This window comes from Accipiter gentilis, chromosome 25 (genome assembly GCF_929443795.1).
Source record: "Accipiter gentilis chromosome 25, bAccGen1.1, whole genome shotgun sequence".
Lineage (NCBI taxonomy): Eukaryota > Metazoa > Chordata > Aves > Accipitriformes > Accipitridae > Astur > Astur gentilis.
In genome coordinates, this window is record NC_064904.1 from 9444592 (window position 1) to 9457198 (window position 12607).

Below are 12607 nucleotides of genomic sequence, written 5' to 3' on the forward strand. Positions count from 1 at the left end.
TGGGCAGCGTTATGGTCTCTGCGCCAGGGCACAACCCTCCCTAAAGCTGTGGTGACAGGTCCCTAGTGATCCCGTCCCACTCCTGCAAGAGGGGCAAATTCCAGAAAAGGACCGAGTCAGGGGTCAGACTGAGGGAAACTGTCCTGAGGCTAACGATGGCATCAATTAGAGCAGCTTTCAGATTGCCCCACTGTGTGATACAGATTGGCCGAGTACACTCGGAGTTCATGTCCACCCGTTTTCCCTGCCTCATTGCTCCCCAGTAGCCGCTGTCTGGTTTTCACCTTCAATCACAGCTTTTTTTCACTGGTTTACATTTTGTTCACCACTCTGAAATTCGGTTCTAGGTTATATTATTTCCGCGTTTGGGAGTGATATATAGCCCACGGTGAATATTTACTCATGTAAGCGTAAGCCAGTCTAGAGTCTGTCTCTGATTAATTTGAATTTAAATCTGCATTTCATTTCTCCTGACCTTTGAAATCTCCCTCATGACTACTCATCAGAAAACCTTGATATGATAAATTAGAAATTCTTTTAGATCTTGGATCAGATTGGAATAATAATCACCCTGCTTCCCAAATACCCATCTGAGGCTTTGTTAGTTTGTTTCCAGGAACTGTGGATAGTCTAAGTGACGAGAGTTGCAGAAATTAAACTGGGAACATTTCTACATGTGAAATTAAGTGTTTAAGTGTTGCAAAAATTAGCCTCCCCCTCCCATGGCTCTCTCAGACTTTAAAATCCAGACATTCCGACCAGTTTTAGATTATTAGTGACCCTTTTCTGAACTGTTCTGACACCGTGGCTTCTTTACATGCTTTGATTAGTTTTATTCGTAGCTGAAACTGTGAAGTAAATGCAGCAGCTGGATGCGTCTGTTGAAGCTGAGAAATTGAACCGATGTTTTATTATTCATAGCAATTTAGGTGCAAACCAACCAAACTCAAATAAAAAACATCCCCAAAGTAATTGCTGTCTGAGCCAATTATCAGATTTATTTGTTGGTGTTGAGAAGAAAAAACTAGCTCAAAGTTTGACAAGGTATAAACTAAAACCAGGCTCCAGCCAGAAGGTGTTGGAGTCTGAGCAAGGTGGGCACAAAGCGGCCAAGAGGCTTGGGAACCTCTGGCAGCAGAACAGCTGATATTTATCCTAAGGTTGAGGGGGGCGGACAGGTATCTAGGAGGCACATGAGCGGTATATGCCTTTTAAATGACGTCTTTTCCTAGTAATGGGATGCACTGGTTAGGAAGTAGTCTTAGAGCCTGTAGCCGATTACCACTAGCCATGTTGTTAATGCTAGGTTGTGGAATGGACAGGGATACCAGGAAAAAAAAAAAAAATTGCACAACTTTAAGGTCTCATTAACTCCATTAACTGGAATAATTTGGATTCCCATTCATAAATAGCCCGTTAACGACAGAAGCATCTCAGTGTCGGAAACCTGGGGAGCTATAATCTCATCGGTGACACTCCCCCCAGGTGCCAGCCCCTCCCAGCATCTTTGGCCTGCAGACTCGCGAAGGAGAGGTCAGGCTGCCTGCTGGCACCAGCAGCACATCAGTGCTCTGCTCGACGTCCTCTGCAGCCAGATCTTCAGCGTTCGGGCTCGTGCGGGGCTGGGATACCACGGAAAAGGGAGAAAGATGAGTAACGCAGCGCTGCCGAGCACAGCGCAGATCCCTGTTGAAGCAAGCCTGCCTCTGGCCTAGCTAAAGCGAGCAAATGTAGCCAGACCTGAGCCTGAGATACCCAAAGTCTCCAGCACCACGGTCCCAGCAAAGTGCAAGGGGCCAGCTGCACCCCAGCTGGCAGAACCAGTGCCCGGAGGAGCCTGGGGCTGCGGGCTGAGCCTCTCTGCCCCCTTCGGCACCCATGGGATGGCGGCGGCCGAGGAGGGATGTGCCAGGCAGTCATGCAGGACCTGCATCTCGACCCTGTTTGTTGAATTAATGCTTTTTCCTCTGTTCGTGCTGATTACTTTTAAAAAGCCATTATCTTCCTCGGCGCTCCCTTCTGCAAACTGCGCCTTGAACGCTCTGGGAAGGGTTATTTCCCGCTCCTCCCAGTGCCTGCTGACCCGGGGACAAGCAAGAATACTTCTGAATCCCATCTCTGATAGCTGAATCAGCAGAGCTGCTGGTCAGGGCCAGGAGGCAGCTCTGGGCTTGCTTGCACCACCAACCTGCAGCACCTACAGCATTTTCTCCCGAGCCCATGGGCCCCACACCTGCGTGAACTGCCGGTGTTCCCTGTAATGCTTTCTAGGGGTATATCAGCCCTACCGTTCGTTTCATTTAAATGCTGCTTATCGCTGCACATACATTGTAAAAACTCTTCCTAAACCCCAGTTTATGCCTGCTTTAATATTCTCTTTCATAACCTCCTTCCTGTCCGCCACAATTAGGTTTAATATTTGGAGGCATTGCAGTAGCATCTGGGATCCATCCCTGGGAACTGGGACCAGCTGTGCTGGGTGCGGAACAAGCACCCAACAAAAGGCTTTCGGTCCCAAGGAGCACACCGAGCAAATGACTGTGCTGTGTTTTGGAGATAGGAGCTTTGGCTTATGAGCTGTCTGTAGTATACAGCTGTACAGTCCATTTGAGTGATGCACCCTGGCTGCATTATCCATGGCCTTTTCTTAGTGTGTTATTTTAAACTTTCTCACTTGCAAGCTCAGAGGACAAAATATCCTGGCTGAAATTCTGGCCCTAATGAAGTTGGAGCTGTGCTGCCATTGACTTACATGGGTGAAGATTGTGTCTCCATGATCAACAGAAAACGGGTCTGAGTTCTCACTGTATTTATTTTGGATTTCTTTTCTTGTTCGGTGTCAAAATAATGGAATTATACCTGTGTTAAACAAGATGTTGGCAGTCCTTCATGTGGGCATACAGGAGACAGAAAATCATTTTCCCTCTAGGCGCCATGAAACAAATTTTCATAAATATATTTCACGAGGCACTCGGTTTAGTCTCAGCAAGTGTTCATGGACCACTTTGCTAATGAACTGTGCTATACAATTAAATTTTATCATGTAGAAGACCAGGTCAGCTCCAAAATTTCACCTGTTAATATTAAGTACACACAATGAGCTCCTTAGAAATTCAGCATTCTTTGCCTGATTTGCCAACTAACTTTGCAGCTCTACAAAGGCGACTGACGAGTCCAACATCCTGGAATAATGCAAATAATAAGAACAATTTAATTTGGAAGCTATTAAAAAAGTAACTTCAGTTGATTTGCATCTGTGCTTGCAGCTAAGACATTTCCCATTGCTTTTGCAGCAGATGGTTGCTCCTTTCTCACACACCATTTAATATTTTACTTTAACGTTTTAACAGTCATTTATTTGACTTGGGCAATTCCAGTCCCACAAAATACAGTGAAAAGGCAGGTTTGAAAGCCACATTTGCATCTTTGAGCTCAGTAGGAGTTTTGCAATAAATGTCATGGATTGGCGGTGGAGCCTTCAAGGAAAGACAGTATAACAATGTATTGTATTTACACTGCAAAATTAGCCAATTACTCAAAAAGGTAACTTCAAGCATTTTAATATATTTTTTTTATTTTTTTCTATTTTCTATTCTATTCTACCCTATCCTATTCTATCCTGTCCTAAGCATTTTTTATCTTTCAGTGATACAGTGGATTCCTGTACCTTGTTAAGATCTAGTCTCCTGGACGTGACAAATTTTTGACCAGGGTCGAGCAGATTGGGAGCCTGACTTGCATTTTATGCCAAGGTCCTAGTCCTGGAGATTTCTGGTCAGCAATTATAAATGTTATAGAAATATTATGGAATTACTGACTGCATCAAAATTGCATCCACCACATGGTTTAAATTCAATCCATGGGGTTACAAAGTCCTTGAAATGGCCCTAGGTGATCTAAAAGCTTGACTCTGCCAAGGTGGCAGAGCTCGTGTGACCCAGTTTCAAAGGCTTGGTGCTGTGACAGGGAGGGAGGAGGCTGGCGGAGCCTCCTTTCACCCAAGCCCAGAAGAATTCCATTTGCACGGGAGGAGTTTCTCACATATAAAGGATGGCTCAGACATATAAGCAAGAAGGATGTGAAATTAACAGGGGGAAATAGGATGACAGGAAGGGAGCGTGTGTTCATGTGCATGCATGCCCACGCGCAGGAAGGAGCGTGCTGGCTTTATCTGCAATTTTGAAGCATTGCTCTAATAGCAACAGACAAATAATCCAAGCATATATTACTGCTCCTCTGCTGTGTTGCTCATTGCGCAGACAATGTGGTGATAAGCACGGAAAAATGCCCAGGGAGAGAAATGCAGCAAAAACCCAGTGTCCTTTCCTACATTCACATCTATTCGGCAGTATTAGCCAAAGCAGACAGATGCCCAGACATCATCCTGTATCAGCCCATCCAGTGATCTCAGAGCAGCGCTAACAACACAAGAGTAATTGTAAGGCACGAGGATGTTTTGTTTTGCATGGAGCGTATCTCCACTTGATAGTAACCATTTTAAAGTCTGGAAGAATTTTGCACTCACTAAGCCGATTTTACAAGCAAAGAGAAGTGCTTGTCAGCAAAGGTTAATGTAGCTGTCCCTGCAGGAGAGCCCTGTGGGTAGAAAGAGTCTCATCTGGCTGTTTTTTAAAGGGCAAGAGTCATCACTGTGAAGGAGGAATTTTTCCGTTTCTAGGAGATTTTCACATCATTGTAGTGAACTGCTGCATAAGTTACCACTTCTCCATAGCTTCTCTGTTTTCATGATTATCAATATTTGTTTCTATTACTTGTATTTTAAAGTCTTATAAGATGTTCTTGTCCAAAATGAATAAAATCTTTATTTGAAAAGATGAAAAGAGAACTTCTGGGTGTTTTTATGGCTTGCACTGGTACAATATTAGAGTGCTGTGAAGTAGGGAAGGACCGTCTCCCCTTTTTACAGGTGGGAACAGGGGCAAGGAGAGACTATGTACTCCAAGTTCCTGCCTTGCATGTCACAAGCACCTTCAATACATGGTGGTCTCATTGTGAGGGAGTTGAATCCGAATCTTCATCATCCAGGCTACCTCTTCACCACTGACCAGACTCAACCTTCCTTAAAGCATCAAAGGTGAGATCTATGCAGGTATGGGGTAGATACCCCTAACTGGTGTACAGCTGTTGTAACAGAGAGAGGTTTGGCCACGTCGAGAGGTTTGGCCACGTCAGGCTGGCCTGACCAGGGGAGGGTCTCGCGCTGGAGGCATCCAAGCCCTGTGGTGAGCTCCCATTTACATCCCTAGGATGTCACCAGCACGGCCAGGGGACACACGCTCCATGTAACAGGAAAAGCCCAAGTGTGATCCTGAGACTCCCAAATAGCAGCTGGCTTTATTTACCCCTGGTTGCCAGGAGATGGAGTCATGCAACATGAAGTATAGAAGCAGACAACATTTTGCTTCATAGACAGGCTCTTTAGTTGAGATATTCAGGAAATCTTCTCTCAGAGCTTCCAGAGAAGAAAGCTGGTGATGGTGCACACTTGGATGGAAGGGAGTAGGCTAACCATGGGCTCTCTCTCTCTCTAGTGAGGACCGTGCTGTGGACAAGCCAGTTTCCCATCTGCAGCCAGCTAGAATAAAGGCTAATAAAGATACCGTTGGATACAGCTCACATGGCAGCTCTTTGTATGGTAACAGCTCTTGGGTGTTACTGAACTAGATTTGAGGCAAAGACTCCAAGGTGAAACCTGGATTTTGATCCGCCAGAGACCAAAGCACTGTACACATGTTGCATAAAGGACAGAAAAAAAGCACTAATACTTGACCCAGATCCATCCCTTTAGCTCTGCCACATCAGATACAGAAAATATTCGTATGGTAGCAGGCTATGCGTTTTTGGGCATCTCCACAACCTGCCTGAGACTCTGCTGACAGAGGGGGCTGTATGCTGATGGAGCTTCATGCATGAAAGCTCAGCATGGCTACAAGATTTGCATTATCCCAACAGGTCAACCATGTCCTCTAGCGGCGTCCGTAGACAACCCATCTTGGAGCACCTCAAGGCCTGCCTTGGGCTTGAAGTGACCCTGCAAGGCCACTCTCTCTGCTCCTCAACAAGAGCATTTAGGAGCAGTAAAGAACTGAGGGCCCCTGAGAAGCTGTTCTCAGTCAAGGGATAAATAGTGGCTGTTTCATGGACCATTGCCTGGGTTGCATAAAACAGGGTCAGCGTTTAGAAATGGCACTGGATCCTCCGCAGCTGATGAATAGCCAAAGCACCAGGAGCAGAGATGCTTTTTTCACTGCTGATGCTTGCTCAGAGGGGATTTCCTGCTGCTCCTGACCCAGATGTTGGTACAGTGAACTAGGCTCTGCTCAATGTAGCTTGGATTACTGCAGCGTGCCCCAAGGGCATCCAGAAATAGCAATGCTGTGTGATCTCTAGTGACCTCCCAGTTATCTCTGTGTGTAATTCAGGCTGTTAATTTTGACATATATTAGCAGTAGTTAGTTCAAGACCTCCTTACCCGACCTCCCCCTTGCTTGGCTGTTGGGGCTGTGGGAGGCGACCAGACCATCAGTTCCCAGCTATGACCTGTTCAGGGCTTGTGGCAGGTCGCTGCTGGGGAAAATCCCTTCGCTCCTGAGCTTTGCTCCTTCCTGCCTGCAACGGCCAAAGCTGCCAACTCCTGACGGTACCCGTCAGGCCCCCGCTGAAAATGCTGCAGCCAAGGGGAGGCCAGGGAAGACCCAAGGGTAGGATCTACCTTAAACACACATACTGCTACAGCAACAGATACTCTTGCTTATGAATTACATAGCAAATAAATATAGTTCTTATTTTTTAGTTATTTCTAAGAGGTCTTGGAAAACTCTGCAAAAATAAAAATTCTGTACAACACCTAGAGTTTGCACCTGAGCCTTGGACTGTTGTAGTCATGCCTTTTTGGCTTTCCCTGCTATGTTGTTGCATTGCTCGTAAGTGCCGCATCTCTTTTAGCATTTTGAGCTACATCAGGTTGACTCATAAATCGTAACTGATATACAGAATATGAGACTTTTTGATTATGGTAAAATAACTTTAATTGTCTAAAAATGCCATTTTAAAAAAACTTAGGGTTTAATCCTATGATTTAAGTCAATAAGAATTTAGAGCTGGATTTGCAAAAGTCTGAAGGCACGTACGGCCAGTAGGAACGCCAAAGATGCTGAAGCACGTCAAACACTGAGCCCGCATGGAGACCAATGGAAGGCAGGCACCTAACCCACTTGAGACTCTTCATAAGAGGCTTTTAGTGAGGAACTTGTACCAGAGTTAGGCTACGAGAGAATTTAATGGTCTACAGTACTGTTGCAGCCCCTTCTGCAGGGCAGAGCAGCCAACAAAAAGGGAAGCAATCTAAACCTGGTCAGGACTTCCCTCGAGTTGCCATTTATTGCACCTAGAGCAGGTTTTGTGTGAGGCTACGAGCGCCTCTGAAGCCAGTCAGCCCAGCTCTGCAATGTCCCCAGACCACTGTGGTACTTGCTGCTACCAGGATTGATGCTTGATGATACCCTATGGTGGCAGACAGCAGGTGTGGGGTCAAAGCCCTCCTCAGCTTTGGGGAGGGAAATGATCACACGTATTTCTTCCTGAATTTGCCCAGAGAATGTGAAAGAAAAGGCACCAAATCAGTGCATGGAGGAGCGTGATCCCCTTGGCCTTCTTTAAATGCCAAACTTCTCTAAATAAACAGAAAATTTGCACATTCTTTTAGCAGAAAATGTCGTTCCTCGCATATTTCATGAAGACACTGGATTTGATTGGCAGCCAGTGCAGTGTGGTTACCAGCTGCCTGCTAGTACTGGGACAGTTATGTGAGGGACAGAACTACCCCAGAGCTGCCACTTTGGGTCAGGAATCTCCGGGGGTCCTACGCTATGCGTAGTCTGCACTTCCATGGTCCCTGTCCCTCCAGAAGAGAGCCCGCTAGGTTGTCCACATGGACTTGCGTAACTTCTGCTTCTTTCCTTCCTCATTTGTCCTTCCTGAAAGATTGGTTGGTCCTCGGATATGTCTTTTATGAAACACATGTCTGAGGGCGTGGTAGAGCTGACAACGTTATGCACCTCACTGCTCAGTCGGAAAGATTTCAGAAATACTAAATTTGCAATCTCTGTTTCTAGACCAGCATCTGTTCTCTTTCGCTGCAAGAACTGATTACTTTGGGGAAGAATTTTTCAAGTTACAGCTTGCTTTTATTGGCTATAACTTCTGTTTTCAGCTATTAGAAGAAATCCGAACAACCTGTTTATTAGCTCCTTGTCCTTCGATAGGGGTGGAGTAATGACAGCATTGGCTGCTGCTAGCTTTGTTCCATAAAAGCGACATTTTTGTGGTTGTTAATCAAAAAAACCCCTTATTCTCTCCAAACCAGAGATGGGACTGAATGATCCTGGGACAAAGGCATGGATCCAAACTGGATTTTTCCTTTACAGTATGAGCTCAATCTACCGTTAATCACCTTTTCTTTCAGTGGAATATACTTGCTTCTGTAAGTGAGCTTTTTCACCTCTCAGAGGGAACTAAAAAAGCAGGGTATTTTATTATGCCTTGAATCACTGATGAGGAAAGGCTCATTTGTACAACTCAGTGAGCAAGCCTTTTGGTCTATTTCTTGTTACAGACAAATTATATGGTTATATGTAATCTACAACAGAAAGCATTCAGATGTTACATAAAATCAATACAACACTTTCTGAAAAGGAACATACATTTTAATGCCTTTATTATTTCTTTTGTGACCAAAAAGAGGAAAAGATCCATGAGCTGTAAAATAGACAGAAGCCATTCAAGGGTTGTTACTTATTGTTCTATTGCTGTTACTGCAGGGAAAATAGTTGTAATTTTAAAAAATCATTTCTGCATGATCCGCTGTTGTGTGAGCTGATAAGAAAATATGTTCTTTCTGTATGTGTGACACATAAGGAATGTTTACTGCCCATATGGTCTCTTTAAGGGCCCTTGCGATAGAATTTCTAGGGTAGCAAGTTATGAAGCAAAAGAAGTGAGGGAGTTATCTGATTGTAGTAAAACTGTGACGTTTACATCCTGCCTGTGTATAAAATGAGCATAAGAAGGACAGGAAAAGCATTTAGCAGCGTGCCACCTATATGGGAATCCTGGATATCATATGCTACGGTTGAGTTCTGCTGATTTACACTGTCTGCGGGCTGCCCCAGTGTTTTGTACAAACATTTGCTGTGACATATGACACAAAGCCCAGGAATGTGCACGAGAGGGTATTGCTAAAGCAGGAGGAGGTGCTTCATCACAACAGGATTAAAGGATATGAGGGACTCGTGTGGTTCCATTACGCGGAGAAATTAGGGCTTCAGTGCTGCAGTGGTACGTTTCATTCCACATCTGAGTCATCCCAGCATGTCCAGAGGCAGCGGGATTTCCGCTTATCAAATCCTCTGACAGCATTCTCGATTTAGCACGTGATATCGTCTGCACTGGGCTGGCTCCTTGCGTTTCTTGCATTAAATGCTTCTTCCATATCAAAATGTGTTGGTAGGCCTATCGCAGCCAGCATGACTTCAGCTACTGCTCAGCACATACTTTTGTTCCTTCACAAATCACCTCAAATGAGAAGATGTCCCTTTGGTTTTGAGTATGCTACAAAACTATTCTTCTTGCATCTTTCCAAAGGCTTAATATATTGTTTTCTATCGTTCTTGTAGAATACTAAAAGCTGTGTGAATGAGCATTCTCCATGCCAGCGGATCACTTCCACACTGCCTAGCATGGATTCTGTTCTCTGAAAGGCAGGCATTACCTTGCTCACATCTGTGGGTTTGTGTGTATGTGCTGTGTACATGCTCACACACATCTTCTTTCTTTTGTCTGTTCTCAGCATCTCCGCCAGTAAGGAAAATAAAAAAACTTAGAAGACAAATGGGGAACAGAAGGGTTTTACGATCAGATGCATAATGAGAAAGCAAAGCCTAATTTCCTCTACCAAGAGTTATAGCTCTGTATTTAATTCCTGACTGTTACGTTTTTAGGGATGATGTTCACAGTTGGCTTGGGTAGGAGCAGTACGTCCTTTGGCTACTAAAACTTAGAGCATTACACTCCTCGCTGTTGACCCAATCTGTACTTGAGGATGGAGTTCCAGATACTGGGCCAAATGTTGGTCTCTCGAACAAATGCAATTTGATCACAGTCCTAAGCAATGTGCCCACATTCCCTCTGTCCCACGAATGCTAACAAATTCTAATGTATGCAGGAAGAGTGAAAAAATCTGGATGTTGTGCATTCAAGGAGCTCATCTTGAGGGATATAAGACTGTCTTTTTGAGCTGCAGAGTATCTACAAATATCAGTTGCTTTAATTGTCTTAAGAATTTCAGGTTTGGTACCCCAAATCAACTGACATTTTTTAAATGTCAGCTTCTTCTGCCTTAATGTTGTGTTGTTTGCAAGCAAATACTGCATTTTCACACCTGGCTTATTCAATTTCATCCATAGTTAACTGGTAAAATTCCTATGGACTTTGGCGGGAACAGGAGCAACCCAAGATCTTAACAAAAAAAAACCCAAAACCAAAACCAAAAAGACATGTTTCAATAGCTGATATACAGCACAAAATAATCAACTGATTGATTCAGGTTATTAAGCACAAGGACGAGTGTTCAAATTATCCATATTAAAAATGGGTCATTTTAACACAAAACCTCCTGTGTGGCAAATTCTCAAACTACCATGTGATCTTGGTGAACACTGCCTACTTCAAACCCCATCCCCATTCTCTAACGGCTCCACAGATGCATGTTATTGCCCTCAGGTAGCAACAAGAGCAACTTTAAATTTAGCACTTCAGGCCGAGGGCAACCGTTCCCCTCCTAAGCTTAGCCTCTAGCGATGGCTTGGCAGAGAACTCATAAAGAATAACAAAACAGTGATAAAAAATACCGATAAACCATACCTTGAAAGATTGCCGTGGGGTGGGTGAACATGGACTATTTTCATTTTAGAAATGGGAGGATACAGGCAGAGAGATAGGAACTTGGGAATGATCCCGCAGCAAGTCTCCAGGCAGGACTGGAAAGAAAAGCCAGAGCTGTGTGCTCCTATCCACCGCAGCACAGATCCCTCACACACGGCCCATGAGCTCCTACCTGTGGCCTGGGAAGCCTGGAAATACAGCTCACAACGAGATGTAAAAATACGCCATCCTTGACAGAACTAGCTCGTTATTGGGGCCGACGCAGCTACCGTCTCTGTTTCAGCACTGTCTGGCCCATTAATTGCTGTGCAGTCCTCAGCCTGAGGGGTAACCAAAAAATTGCACTGCCTGAATGAACAAAACACTGGGAGTTCTGGCATGGGGGCACGTACTGTAAATGCACACGGAGGACTTCCCAGAGGGATTTTTATGCCATTTTGCAGCGACGAGCAGATCGAATCTATAGTTCCTGTTCTACAACTCAGTGCTAAATATGCGGAGCATTTAATTTTCCTTTCATTTCTGAAATGTTGCATGGATGCCAAACTAATCAGGAGCTGTAATAGCAAATCAAGAGGCTATAGGATAAATCCCATTATCACAGAATATGTTTGGTTCCTGCGATCCATTCTTTGTATATTAAGCATTGTTGCGATGTTAATTAACAATGGCTAAAAATCATTACAAAAGCTGAGACAACAGCCAGTGTTAACCATGGGAATAAAAGATTAACTGAGGTGAAGAGGGAGATGCCTTTACATCAGTTGTTTTTACACAAATATGGGATTGCATAACTGCGTACTCATTTTTTTGCATGGCACGCAAAGTTTTCAGGGGCAGCGGCTAGATCATGTGCTTTCCAACACGCTTATGAAGGTCATCCATGAAAAAGTGGTTTTAAATGACCAAAAGTAAAAGGGCAGAGAATTCTCAAGTGAGATCATCAGGTATTTTGGTTGCCTGCACATATGCAAAGTTTTTAGTGACCTTAACAGCAGTTACATAAGCATACGGAGAGAAAAACAAACTCGTATTAAATGCTGTAACCCATATGGTCTCCTGACAGGGTATTCCAAGCCATGCACTGATTTTACAGTCCACATGCACTGTGCAGCAGTTCTTCGGTCTCAAAGCAGGAGTCAAAAATAGCGTATCGCCATGAACTCCACATTCTTTGTCTTTTATGGGCAGTCTCTGCGTTAATATCGAAATACCTAATACACTGTGGCTAGCTGCGTTCAACAGCAAAAAAATGCCATCTACACGGGACTTGGATCTTAGCAGCTGACAAGGTCACGTACATGATGTGAGATACGATATGCAAAAAACCAGCATTTGGAGTAGGTATTCTTCCGGGGTATGCCATGAAGCACTCTGAGGTAAGGAAAGTATCGTCAGCAGTTTTGTTTTGTTTGGGCAGGGAGTGCCTGGCCAGCCCGGAGGGAGCACCATTCTCAACGGGAGAAGCATCTTCCTGCAGGGGAAAGTGGAGTCCCCACGCGCCCTCTCCCTTCCAGCCTCAAAGCTGAATCTAATCGGAATCTCAGCCCGGGATGGGGCTGCCAAAGGATGGCCAAAGGACGTAGAAGCACAAGCGGTACCGACGCTGAGTTTTCTCGTTTGGAAATACGCCCGTCAGCCGTAG